Raw genomic sequence first — 13,367 nt, 5'->3', positions numbered from 1 at the left:
CCGACTATAGATGATGCCCATGGCCCATGTTAGCATCGGGGTCATTGGAAACACACAGTTCTGAGCCCAGCCCTGCTTTTCACTGGCCCTGGTATGGTTGGCCCTGCCCCTTGCTGGATACTTACTTCAGCAGGTGAGTTGGTCCTACCCATCAGGGGACAACTCAACACTCCCATACCCTGACACCCAACCTTGTACTTGGGAAAGATGGCTCCATCCCCACCACAGGCTTGCACGTCACCTAGCAGCACTCTAGAGCTGACCCTGTATTAGGGATGGGGTGAACAAGCCCTGAGGGAGTAAAAACAGTAGCACTGACCCTACCCCTCTCATCTGCCATTGCAGGGGTGAAGAAAAGGTGCTCTTCCCCCTCTGCCCCTTGTCACCTATGGCAGTCAAGAGAGCTGGCCCAGGAGTCATGACAGTGAGGGAATTAACCCTGCCCCACATCAGATGCAGCACACAGGAGAGCAGGCCCCCACCCTGACTGGTCAGCACACTAGAGCTGACCCTGTTGTAGGGCAGGAGAGCTTTCCCCTCCACTTCCCTCGTATTCCCCCTACAATAATCTAGAGAGAGGACCCTGTACCTTGTGGAGATATTTTGTTTGTGTTCTAACAAATAAAACTTTGCTGGGAGTCAGAGAACAGAGCTGTCATTAAATTAGACATAGAGGTCAGACAGTGGTATCACATACCTTTAAACATATCACTGGGGAGGCAGAGATCTGTCTGGATCTCTGAGTTCAAAGCCACATTGGAAACAGAGCCAGGTACGGTGGCTCTGAGATCTCATATCTTCGTTTGGGAAGGACACATGCCTTTTATCCCAGGAAGTGATGGTAGGAAGCAGAATAGTATATAAGACATGAGGACCAGGAACTAGAAGCGTGTTAGCAACAGTTCAGCAGAGAGCCATTCAGGTGAGGACTCAGAGGCTTTCAGTCTGATGAAACAAGATCAGCCAATGAGTTGGTGAGGTGAGGTTGGCTGTGGCTTGTTCTGTCTCTCTGATCTTTCAGAATTTACCCTAATATCTGGCTCTGGATTTTTTATTAATAAGATCTTTTAAGATTTATGTTACACGGGGGCTCCTCAGCTATTGGTTCACAGTTCATGTGTTTTGGAGGCCCCCAGGCAGTGGAATCAGGACCTATCCTTAGTGCATGATCTGGCTTTTTGGAATCTAGGGCCTATGCTGAGATACTTTGCTCAGCCTTGGTGTAGGGAGAAGGGAACTGGACCTGCCTCAACTGAATCTACCAGGCTGGGCTGACTCCCCAGGGGAGACCTTGCCTTGGAGGAGGTGGGAATGGGGAGTGGACTGGGGAGGAAGGCTGCAGGATGGAAGGAGGAAGGACATGGGAATCCGTAGCTGATATGTAAAATTAAATTAATTATAAATAAAAATATTTTTTAAAAAGATTTATGTTTCAGTACCTTGCCTGGGCAAAACAGTAGAGCTGGCTCTGGTGGTGTGAGGGAGAGGGACCTGGATCTGAGAACCTGAGAGCAGGAGAACTGGCCAGCTCCTTGTTACAGGCTGCACTGGATGAGCTAGCCAGGTACCTACAATGAGGGAAAGCTGGCAGGATGACCAACTACCCAGGCCCAGAACCAGGGCTATGTGTTGACTCGCCCCAGCGTCCACACCAAATCTATGAGCTGTAGGAGCATGTAAAGAGGACAAACCTACAGACCCAAACAGTGGGACTACCATGACAGGACAACAATAAAATATCCAAGGGGAGTCCCAGTAAGAGCCTATTATTGGTGGTGCAACAGAAACCAAATACCTTCCTGCCGTCTCTCGACCTACTCTGGTGATGGGATGGCCAGACACCCTGTTAGTTGTGCCATAAACCCCATCCAAGGAAGCTCTGAGGAATCTGGATGCAGACATCCACGGCTGGGCCCCTGGTGGAGCACTGGGAGTCTAATTAGTGAGAAAGAAGAGGGTTTATATGAGCGAGAATTGTTGAAGCCAAGGTTGGATAAAACACAGGGACAAATAACCAAATGAATGGAAGCACAGGATCTATGAACCAAAGGCTGAGGGGCCCCCAACTGGATCAGGCCCCCTGAACGGGTAAGACAGTCATTTGGCTTGATATGTTTGGGAGGCAGCTGTGTGTTGGTGCTGGGTCCTGGGCTCGTTGCATGAGTTGGCTGTTTGAATCCTTGGACCTATGCAGGGACGCTTGGCTTGGTCTGGGAGAGGGGGACTGGACCTGGGTGGACTGAGTCTACCAGGTTGATCCCGGTCCTCGGGGGAGACCTTGATCTGGAGGAGGTGGGAATGGGGGGTGGGGTGGGGGGAGGGGGAGGGGGTGAGAGTGGGAGAACAGGGGAATCTGTGGCTATTATGTTGAACTAAATGATGTTAATGATGTTGTAAAATAAATTTACTAAAAAATAAAAATATAAAAAAAAAGAAAGAAACCAAATGCCTTAAGCCAGACAAATGACTTGTGGCAATGAACACTTGCAAGTTACAAAGATGAATAGACTAAAGTGTAAACTGCATGACTCAAAGGGCCACAGTACAGATTCCATGACAAAATTCTTTTCTCCTATTTTTTTCTTTTTTCTTTTTTTTCTTTTTTTCTTTTTTTATTTTTTTTTTACTTTTTGTTTGTTTTGGTTTGGATTTCAGTTTTTTTTTTAATTTGGTTTTGATTTGTGGGGAGGTTTCAAGGTCAGAGGGCAGATTCAAGGAGACAGGGAGATAAGCAGGACTGGGATGCATGATGTGAAAACCACAAAGAATAAATAAAAGTTAAAAAACATACTTTTAAGAAAAATTCATAATGAATGTGCCAGAAAAAAAATATTTTATTTATGGAAAACACTGCACATTTACATAATATATTTTAAAACTTTTATTTTGATATTGTAACCATACATTTTTAGATTATAAAATCGTTACATTTCTCCCTTCAATATCTTTTCTCAAAACCCTTTCATATACTCCTCTCCATTCTGTGTGCAGATTGATAGATAGATAGATAGATAGATAGATAGATAGATAGATAGATGATAGATAGAAAATAGGTAGAGAGAAAGAAAGAAAGAAAGAAAGAAAGAAAGAAAGAAAGAAAGAAAGAAAGAAAGAAAGAAAGAAAGAAAGAAAGAAAGAAAGACAGGCACATAGAGAGAAGGCAGATAAACATATAAGTAGAAGATAGATGATAGATAGAGGGAGGTAGGGGGCAGTCTCTGAGATAAGTTGAGAGCCATACACGTTTATGGTTATAAACACAAATATTTTGAAGACAGTTTGACATTATGGCTTATGATATCTTCAGTCATGGGCTTTTGACTAATCTATATTCCAGGTATAATATTCATTCTGTGGGCCATGCCTGATATCCAGTCAGAATGCAGCTGATTATCTTTAAAATCACTTTTGTCACTATTGTCCCAGAGATTGGAACATGCAGAGTCCAGACCTGGGAGAGATTCCTGAAATATTTTAACCACTGAAGCTGCACAGCACTTTCAGACATTATGAAAGCTTGACAGCAGGAAGAGTTCACTGCTCCATTGAAATTAATTTCTTTATGCTTTGTCTTCCAATAGAGAGGTATTTTCAGCAATACAGTCTGACCATCTAGTTACGATAGGCAAACAAGAGCAATGGCCATACCTTGTAGGTTCTGGGTGTCTCTGAGACCTCTTTGACAAATACTTTACTCAGAAGTATTCTTTGCCTGGTACTGAGATTTTCATCTAAAAACTAATGTCTCTGGTAGAAGCATTCCTATGCAAGGTGTTTCTGTTAAAACTCTTTTTATATATTTGTATTTAAACATATTTAAATAGAACATAGTAGATTTCTGTAAGGCTTCTTCATATGTTCTTAGTTTGACTTAGCACAACCTGTGACTGCTCCTCTCTAACCCCTCTAGCTTCATTTCAGGTTTAATAAAGCTAATTTCCTTCATTTTCCTTTCACGTTGCCTGTGTGCTACTATCCCCTATAAATTAAAATCTATTTCTAGCTCTGGCTCGCCCTCTTTCTGCCGCCATCTTGGTTCCTTGTTCTCCACACAAAATGCCTGGTGAAGCCACAGAGAAGCTACAGAGAAGGAGGTGCCACGGCCTCAGGCTGAGACAGGGTTGGAAACAGAATCTGACAGTGATGAATCAGTACCAGAGCTCGAGGAACAAGACTCCACACAGACAACCACACAACAAGTTCAGCTGGCAGCCGCTGAAATCAATGAAGAACCGATCAGGAAAGCCAAGCAGAGTCGGAGTGAAAAGAAAGCAAAGGAAGGCTATGTCCAAACTGGATCTTCCAACAGGTTACAGGGATTAGTAGAGTCGCTGTCTGGAAATCTAAATATATCCTCTTTGTCATCACAAAACCAGATGTCTACTGGGGCCCAGTTTCAGACACCTACATAGCTTTTGGAGAAGCCAAGATTGAAGATTTGTCTCAGCAAGCACAGTTATCAGCTGCTGAGGAATTCAAAGTTCAAGGAGAAGCTGTTTCAAACATTCAAGAAAATACTCGGACTCCCACCGTACAAGAGGAGAGTGAGGAGGAAGAGGTTAATGAAACAGGTGTGGAGGTTAAGGACGTAGAATTGGTCATGTCACAAGCAAATGTGTCAAGAGCAAAGGCAGTCTGAGCCCTGAATAACAGTAAAGATATTGTAAATGCTATTATGGAATTAACAATGTAACTATTTGACAGCAAAGACACTTCCCTTCTCCTCCCCCTTGCCCGTTTTTCAGTGTTTTGAAAGTGGAATTACAGCTTGGTTTGACATTTGTATTGTTCTATCACTAATAAAGTTGTGGCTTCTTGTTGGATAAAAAAATGTGTTTCTATGCTCATGAGCTCCAGATATTTATTCACCTTGTAGATATTTAAAAGTGAGTTAAGTGGTATTAATTTTTTAGTAATTGCTTATTATTACACAAATAATTCATAGTATAATTAATTATTTAGAAAATCATGGAATGAAAATCACAGTTCCATGAAATGAATGTGGCATGCATTTATGCATATAACTATTAATAACTAAAGAATGTGCTGTATGGAAGTACATTCATAAGGATTGTTTTATTAGATCATATAATTAAATGATTTTAGCAGTGGTCCTAGTTCTTTATGTGGTCATAATGGCTTTTAAGTTACCTATAGGTGAGTATTGGCTGATAACTCCAAAGCAGCAATGTTCAACTTCTTATCATCCACCTAGTATCAGGAGGTAAAAGGATGAACTAGATTATAACATGCACTTTTTCTCAAGGCAATATGAACTATAAAATGTAGATTCAAATCAGGAGTGAATAGCCTACTTATAACTATAAGATTATAAGTATTTATAAAATTATAATATCTTCAAAATATGGAATGCTTTTTTACCTTCTGGCAAGATTTCTAAGTGGCCTGATAAAAGCTATACGATATTTTGGTGATGGTGGTAGAGTTCTGGGTAAATGGATAGAATTCATTAAATGCTTCAGATAACTTTTTAAAAAAGAATTTTAAAAGTAATAAGGAAGTATTATTTATTTACTTAGGAGTACATTTACTGAATGAAGAACTCATGCTTTTAAGTAAGAAACTGCCATATCTACTTAAGAAAATGTACTCACTATGTAGATTCAATTGTTAACAAAACAAACAAGACAAATACATTTTGTGCTTCACTGATTTTTCTAAGTGATCTGTTCAAATCGACTATGAGATCTGAATGAAAGAGAGAATGAATAAAAGCTAAAAATAAAATTGAAACATGGATTTTGACAAGAAGCTACACATTCAGGTGCACATAAACTATTTCATAAAATATTTCTATTGTATTTTCTGAAATAATTTCTTAATTGTTCATTATCTTGGATATAAACGAGATTTCTTTTATTATTTTTCTTTAATATGTTATGATACTTAAAAACTACAACACACTCCTACATCAGACCACAACCTTGTTAATCTTTTATAAGGTTGGCTTTTACAATGTTGATTATTACTCATTGGTTAGGAGCACCACAGTAGTATAAGACAACACTGTTCTTTAAGGAATAGAATTTGAAATAGATTCAAGAAATTTAAATATAAACTTATGATAGATAAAATAGGTTAATGTGTAGCTAGCGTGTTCACAATCTTGTGGCTTGCATAGTGTTGCCAGATTTGTCACAACAAAACACGGAATGACAACATAAATTTTAAATTCAGATGAAAAATGAAAGCTTATATAAATGAATGATATGTATTTATTCTAATAAAATAGCCTTTGTTTATTTTAACATTCAAATACCTAACCACACTTAAGGTTGTTTGCCAAACCTCAGCACACAGCTATGTAACATGATATAGAAAACAGTATTCCTAAAAAACATTGTTTTTATAGAAAAGTATTAAAGTTGAATTTTAGAACAACTAATATGAATTCATTAAAGTTATTGTAAAAGTAGCATTCCTAATTACAAGTCAAAGTGTTTAATTTGCATTAAAAACAAATATTTATATGTATTTATTTCCTTTTCAAAATTTACTTTTGTTCTCATTAGACAATAAGACTATTAACTCCTATAGAAGATACTTTATTTAATTATGGTTTAATATCACAAAGATAAAATATGTTGGTAATTACTTGTTTGTTTTAATGAATAAAACAATATCGTGTATCTACATTGATTCTTGCATTACAAATTTAAATCCCTATGGTCCAAGATGTAACTCTTGTCAACACATAAATGTTTTCAAACAGCTATGTATTTATTCAACAATATATTAATAAAACATTTTAGAGAGTCTATGAATACTTTATACTCTTTCCTTCTCCTAAATATTAAGCAGATATTGCTTTATCTTTCAGCTTCAAGATTAAATTGATAACTTTGATATTACATCTATTTACATTTGCAAATGATAAAAGTATTGCTGTAAAATTTTTCTCTAGGTTTTTTTTTAATTTGTGAAAGTCTCTACCTAAGTGCATGAAATAAGAGGCAGCTTTCTGTTTTGCATTTTTAAGTTTAAATTGATGAAATTTATTTTCCACAGAAATAATGAAATACAATTAAAATGCATCCATGTACTTGTGCTCACTTTGGTGTTTGGCATTGTTAGGGACAAGAGTGTCAAAACAAGATTGCCTGGGTTTAGTTCATAAGATGCCACTTACTAGCTGAGCAAATCTGGACAGAATATGTATGTGCATATGCTGCCATTATTTCATCTGGAAACTGGAAATATTAATAATTGTGCTTAATATGTCCATGGTATATCTTTTTATAAATATTTAAATTTTTTATTTAAGAAATTTTTATGCATTTTACATACCAACCACAGATCTCCTCTGATAATATTTTTTTTCATTTTACATACCAACCCCTGTTTCCCTTCTCCTTTCCCCCCACCTCCCCTCAATCCCAACCCCATTTACTCCTAACAGGGGTCAAGGCCTCCCTTGGGTAGCTAATCCTGGTTGAGGTGTTATACTCATGTCACAAAACTCCCAGAGACCACCAAGGAACTGATTTCTGATGCAAGCACATAAGGGTCATTTTATTGTGAGATTTGAACCTGGACCGCCACTCAGCAGATGGAGGGAAAGGCAGTAGCAGTGGCAGGTTCAGGGGTAGGAGGGTTTTTGAAGGAAAAAAATGTAAGCCAGGAATTTCATGCCTTGATAATTTGGGGATTGGGTAGAAGGGATATGGGGCAAGCTGATTTTTTTTTTTTTGAAACAATTGGTCTAGACTTTCAGCAGGAAACCACATTTGAAACTATTGGGTTAGACTTATGGTGTGAATCCACAACCTGCTGACAGGATATCTGGATATCTGCAAGAGCCATAAACCGCCATGGTACATATTAAATAGTGTATTTCTAAAGTATATTCATACAATTTGAAAATTAATTTTAATCCAATGATGTAAACCCTCTAAATTGGCTCAAGATATTCGGTTTACAAAGTGAGATACAGCTTCTATATTATTGTTTCTGAAACTAGAAAATATATACATATACACTTCCTTTCTACAATATATGAGTTGCCAAAGCATTCAAGTTAATCATAACTTCAAATTGCTACCAAATTCTAGTCATCCTGCCTTGTAGCTGAACCTTGTTCCATAACACCTAAGAGCTTCCATTTCTTTAAAAAAAAAAAAAAAAAAAAAAAAACCTTGATAAGAATAAACCTAGTCAAGAGATGTAATTGTGCTGGGTCTGAATCCACATTTTACATTGACACACATTTTAGATATTGAGGGGAAATGATTTCAAAATTAAACTTCATATTATAACATAAAATGATGTTACATGGTGTACTTTTTATGAGGTTATAAGAGTATCATATTTCTTTTTAAATTTTTTTAATTGAAAATAATTCTTCTCTCAATGATTCTTATCCCATTTCCCTTCCCTCCACTCCTTATAGCTCCCCCCACCCACCTTCCCACTTTCCATATCTACTCCCCCTATGTTTTCTCTTCAGAAAATAGCAGGCCTCAAGAGTCCACAACGAACCACAACAAAATAAAAAACAAGACAAGGCTAAATCCTCTTATCTAGGTTGGACAAGGTAACCCAACAGGAGGCAAAGAGTCTCAAGAGCAGGCAAAAGAATCAGTTATACCTGCTCCCACTATTAGGATTCCCAAACAAACAACAAGCAAACAGCCATAACATACACTCAGGGAACCTAGTTCAGATCCATATAGGCCATGTGCTTGCCTTTCAGGCTTTTTGAACCCATATGATCCCAGTCTAGTTGATTTGGTGGAACATGTTTTCCTGATGTCCACCATCCCCTCACACTCCAAAAGTATAGTGTTTCCTCCCCATCTCTGTGGGGAGGGACTCTATGGATTCCAATCTAGACTCTCTCTCTCTCTCTCTCTCTCTCTCTCTCTCTCTCTCTCTCTCTCTCTGTGTGTGTGTGTGTGTGTGTCTGTCTGTCTGTCTCTCTCTTTGTCTCTCTGTCTTTCTCTCTGCCTAACAACTAGTTGTGGATTTCTGCACCAGCTCCCATTTATTGCCAGAGGAAGGCTTTCTGATGATGATTGGGCACAGCACTGATCTATAGGTATAGCAGGATATAATTAGGAATCATTTTTGTTGTTTTGTTTTTTAACAGTCATGTTTGGTTCAGTCTTACGTCTCTGGGCTAACCTGGCCATCCAGGCAGTGAAGGACATTGGCTCCCTTTAGTGGCATGGACATCAAGTTAACTCAAACATCGTTTGGCCTCTCCCACATATTCTGTGTCCCCATTTCCTCAGCACATCTTGCAGGCAGGACAGAATCTAGGTGGATGGCTTTGTGGCTGTGTTGATGCCTGGGTTTATCTTTACATAGCCTTCAGAATACCTTCTCCTGCCAAAGAGACTTGAACGCAGGCATGAAACCTCCAAGCCCACATGAGGTTGATCTCTCATTATTCAATGAGCTGTGTGGAAGTTGTCCTTGATGATGAGGTTCCACTGGCAGTTTCCAGATAGAGACCTTCTGTCCTAGTATCCAAATCCACAGCTGATAGAGTTATAATGTTCAAAAATATATAAATAACTCAAGAAACTAGATATCAAAGAATCAAATAATCATATTAAAATGCAGTACGGATCTAAACAGAGAATTCTCGATAGAAGAATATCAAATGGCTGAGAAACACTTAAAGAAATATTGAACATCTTTGCCATTGGGAGAATACAAATCAAAAAGACTCTGAAATTCCATTTTACACCAATCAGAATTGCTAAGATCAAAACCAAAAATGACAGCTCATACTGGCAAGATTTTGGAGCAAGAGGAACACTCCTCCATTGCTGGTAGGAGTGCAAACTTGTATAGCCACTTTGGAAATCATATTTGTTAAGTTCCATCAAAATTATAATAACATGGGTCCAAATTACATGACATCCAAATACCATTGTACCATTATTTTCAAATTCTTGATGTTTTGAAGTTGTTTATACTTTGTGTTTGTGTCACTTTATGTGTTTTACAGAGTGTGTTAAGAAGGCAGATTCTTTATGATATTTCTTTATTTTATTTATATATTTATTTATTATGGTGATACATATGTTCCTTAATGTATCTTGCACTGTGCACATGAAGGAGGCTACAGAAGTAAAAAGAAGGCATTGGATCCTCTGGAACTGGAGTTGCAGAGAGCTGTAAGCTGCAATTTTGGTTCTGGGAAACAACTCCAGGCTTCTGCAAGAAGGAACAATGTTCAGAACCAATGAGCAAATAATCAAGCCCCAAAAGAAATATTCTTAAATCTAAGTGACAAGGTAAACAGACATCTTTGTTACTTTAATATCAATATTAACATATTGAAATATATGACATATATTCACTAAATATATCTTAGCTGGTTTTATTGTTATTTTTGTCATTGTTATTTTGATTTCCTTTCAACCCCACTTCATCCCTAGAGTCTATCTCTTTATATGACATAAACCTACTTACTTTATTTTTGAACATAGCCATACTTGGTTTATCCATCTATCACTCTGCACCTGTCATCAGAAGACATCTCCAAATTCTTTGATCCTTATCATCCTCTTTACAACTGATTGTACTTTATCTTAGGAGGACAGCATTTTCTTCAATCTTCTTAAATGGTTTATATATTTTAAATCATAATCATTGTACACTTTAGAATCCTTCATACAATGTGTTAAGGTCTCTTGTCCACTCTGTGGCTTACTTTTCCCATCTTTCCAAATCATTTAAGCTACCACATGGTTTTCTCTAGGTTCAGTGACACTTATTTTCTTAAGATTCTGCCCAGTCTATCAGTTGGAGATAGTTTCTGGCTTGAAGATGGAGTCTTGACCTTTGCAGGCCTTGAGTGTGTGTTGGATGTCTGGAAGGAGCTGGGAGAATGGAAAACATAATCATAATATATTGTATGAAAAATACATTTTTCAATTTAAATTTTTGAAAAAAATAAAAGATTATTTAAGAAAAGGATTCTGTCTAGGCTGCCAAGTCTTTATTTCCCATATTCATTGATCAGTTGCTGAAATCTTTATTCATCATAATTTCAGGGCTGGAAAAATTTAAAACTCTTTTATGCCATGATATGATGCATTTAATAACTAGTTTTCTCAGTACATCACTTTTTTGTAGAATCATAATCTTAGCAGCATTTTTACCAGCTTATATTCTCTATACTTCTACCAAACACAAAGTTTTTCACTGTGGTTCTTACTTTCTTGTTTTCTACCTACATGGAAATTGTATGAGAAGAAAACATTGAACCAATCCATCCATCCATCCACATTGTTGAAGCATGGTTTTCATGGACTGCTTTAAGCTTAAATTTAAAACAGTCAAGCTACATTAGGAAAATCAATTTGGTGTACCATTTTGTCTCCATTAAATTAGTTACATTTTGCTCTCCAATATCTGCATTATACTTTTACATTTCCTCTGCCACATTTTCTTCTATCTATATTTTTAATGAAGGTTTTTGTCTCAAAAACATATTATAAAATGTGATTAAAAAATCCTGTAGTCTCTTACTTTTGGCACTTTGGTCAGTTGTGGGTCTTTGTGTTAAATACAATCTCTTCCAAATAGAGGATTCTCTGATGAGTGTTAAAATATTAATTAATCTATGAATATAACAATGAGTCATTTAAAAATGCTTTATGACTTTATCCATTTGGCCAAATAAGAGCAAATTTCTCCCAGGATCTCTGACCTGTCTATAGGCTGATGGTGCAGTAATGATACCAGATTTGCATTTAATCTCATAGGGTGGTACCACTGTGGAAGAAAAGGTGGGAAGAGAATAGACAGTTGATGGATAACTATGAAGAAACAGTGTAATCTCTATATAATAGGACAGCGGCATACACAGACTCACAGGGTATATAACACCATACACAAAACTGTGCAAGCCTAAAATAGACAAAAATCCCACTGTGGAGAGCAAAGCTTCTGAGAGAGGGAAACTCAATTTTCTCTAAGATTCTAAGCTTGCATCCCTTAACAAGTCAATCACATCCCAGTGGAAGACTGGGAAGTAACGGTTTGGGTGGCGAAAAAAAAAATTGGCCTGGAGGTGGGAAAATGGCATGAAGTTAGGTGTCTGGAAAATGAGGTGTTAATCTGGGAAAATTTTGGAAAGGAAGGGCAAGTATCATCCTATTATATTATATAAAACTGTCAAAGAACTTTTTTATTTTTTAAAAGTATCATTTCTTTGATCACATGGAGTATGAACTTTATCATTCTGTCATCATCAACATTCCAGCCACATTCAGACTCACTGCATAATCTTCATTTGTTTGAGACAATGTCTCATGGAACATAGTCTGGCCTCAAAATAGCTGTGGAAGAGAGGCTGTCTTTTGATATCTGACTCTCTTGCCTCAAACCTTTAAGTGCTAAGATGACATGCATCTAAGCCAAACCTGGATTTGCTTTACATAGTTCATAAAACTTTACTTTGTGAGATTGTTTCCTGCCAATAATTATCAAAGGACATTTCTTCCATATTTTCCTTGCAATTTGCCCTCCTTATATTGCTCATATGCCACACTCCAAAAGTAGACACATACTACTCTCTTTGCCTTCTGTCTTTTCTTTTTCCATTTATTTCACACACACAATATAACATTTCACATGATAAAGTGCTGAGACATTCTCTTCTGTCAATGACATTTTAAGTTACTTAATCCAATTTCCAGCATACCCTTTAGAATCCTTGTCAAGGGCACCTGGATCATGCTCTATGCCAAAATCAATGGAAGTTGCTTTGTCTTCATTTTTGAGTACTTCTCTGTAGTGTGGAATGCATTTGATCTCTTCTAAATATCCCTGATATTTTTCACTCAGTGCTACTCTGTATTTTCTAATAGTCTCTTTTTTCTGAGTATTCTGGAAATTCTGGACTGTTCTTGAATAAACCTCTGGAGCCTGTCTGTTCGTTTCTTCTACATTTAAGTTGCTCCTTTACATTCTTTAATTTCTACCAAAACACTAATTATGCAACTTCCTATTCCTCCTTAAAATCCAACTTGATGAAACTTACTACATATTGTACTTACACTAAGATATTACTAATGTTTTATTATGTTATAGTTTTTTAAAAGAGAAGATTGAATGAACTACAGATTTGTTTATTGTTTGAGTAGTTAGAATGCTTACCATAGATTATCAATCATATATAATTGCATTTCATTGGTCCCCTTGCCCATGTCTTGACATCCCAGATATCTCATTCATATTAGATTATAAAGGAGTTTTCTGATACTCTAGAATAAATTTACAAATACATTGTGCCTTATTGATACTACAAGAAATCCTTGGGATTTCTTATCCAGTTGAGTTAGCTCATATAAAATACAGCTTCTTTGTACTTATCACATGAAACA

At 37.1% G+C, this 13,367-nt stretch overlaps 1 pseudogene; it reads left to right on the top strand.

The window, feature by feature from the left end:
• The first annotated feature begins 4,056 nt into the window (after positions 1–4,056).
• Positions 4,057–4,639, top strand: LOC102927788 (nascent polypeptide-associated complex subunit alpha pseudogene; annotated as a pseudogene).
• Positions 4,640–13,367: the final 8,728 nt, after the last annotated feature.

Source organism: Peromyscus maniculatus, chromosome 10, assembly GCF_049852395.1.
Source record: "Peromyscus maniculatus bairdii isolate BWxNUB_F1_BW_parent chromosome 10, HU_Pman_BW_mat_3.1, whole genome shotgun sequence".
Taxonomy (NCBI): Eukaryota; Metazoa; Chordata; class Mammalia; order Rodentia; family Cricetidae; genus Peromyscus; species Peromyscus maniculatus.
This window is presented reverse-complemented; position numbering and strand designations above follow the sequence as displayed.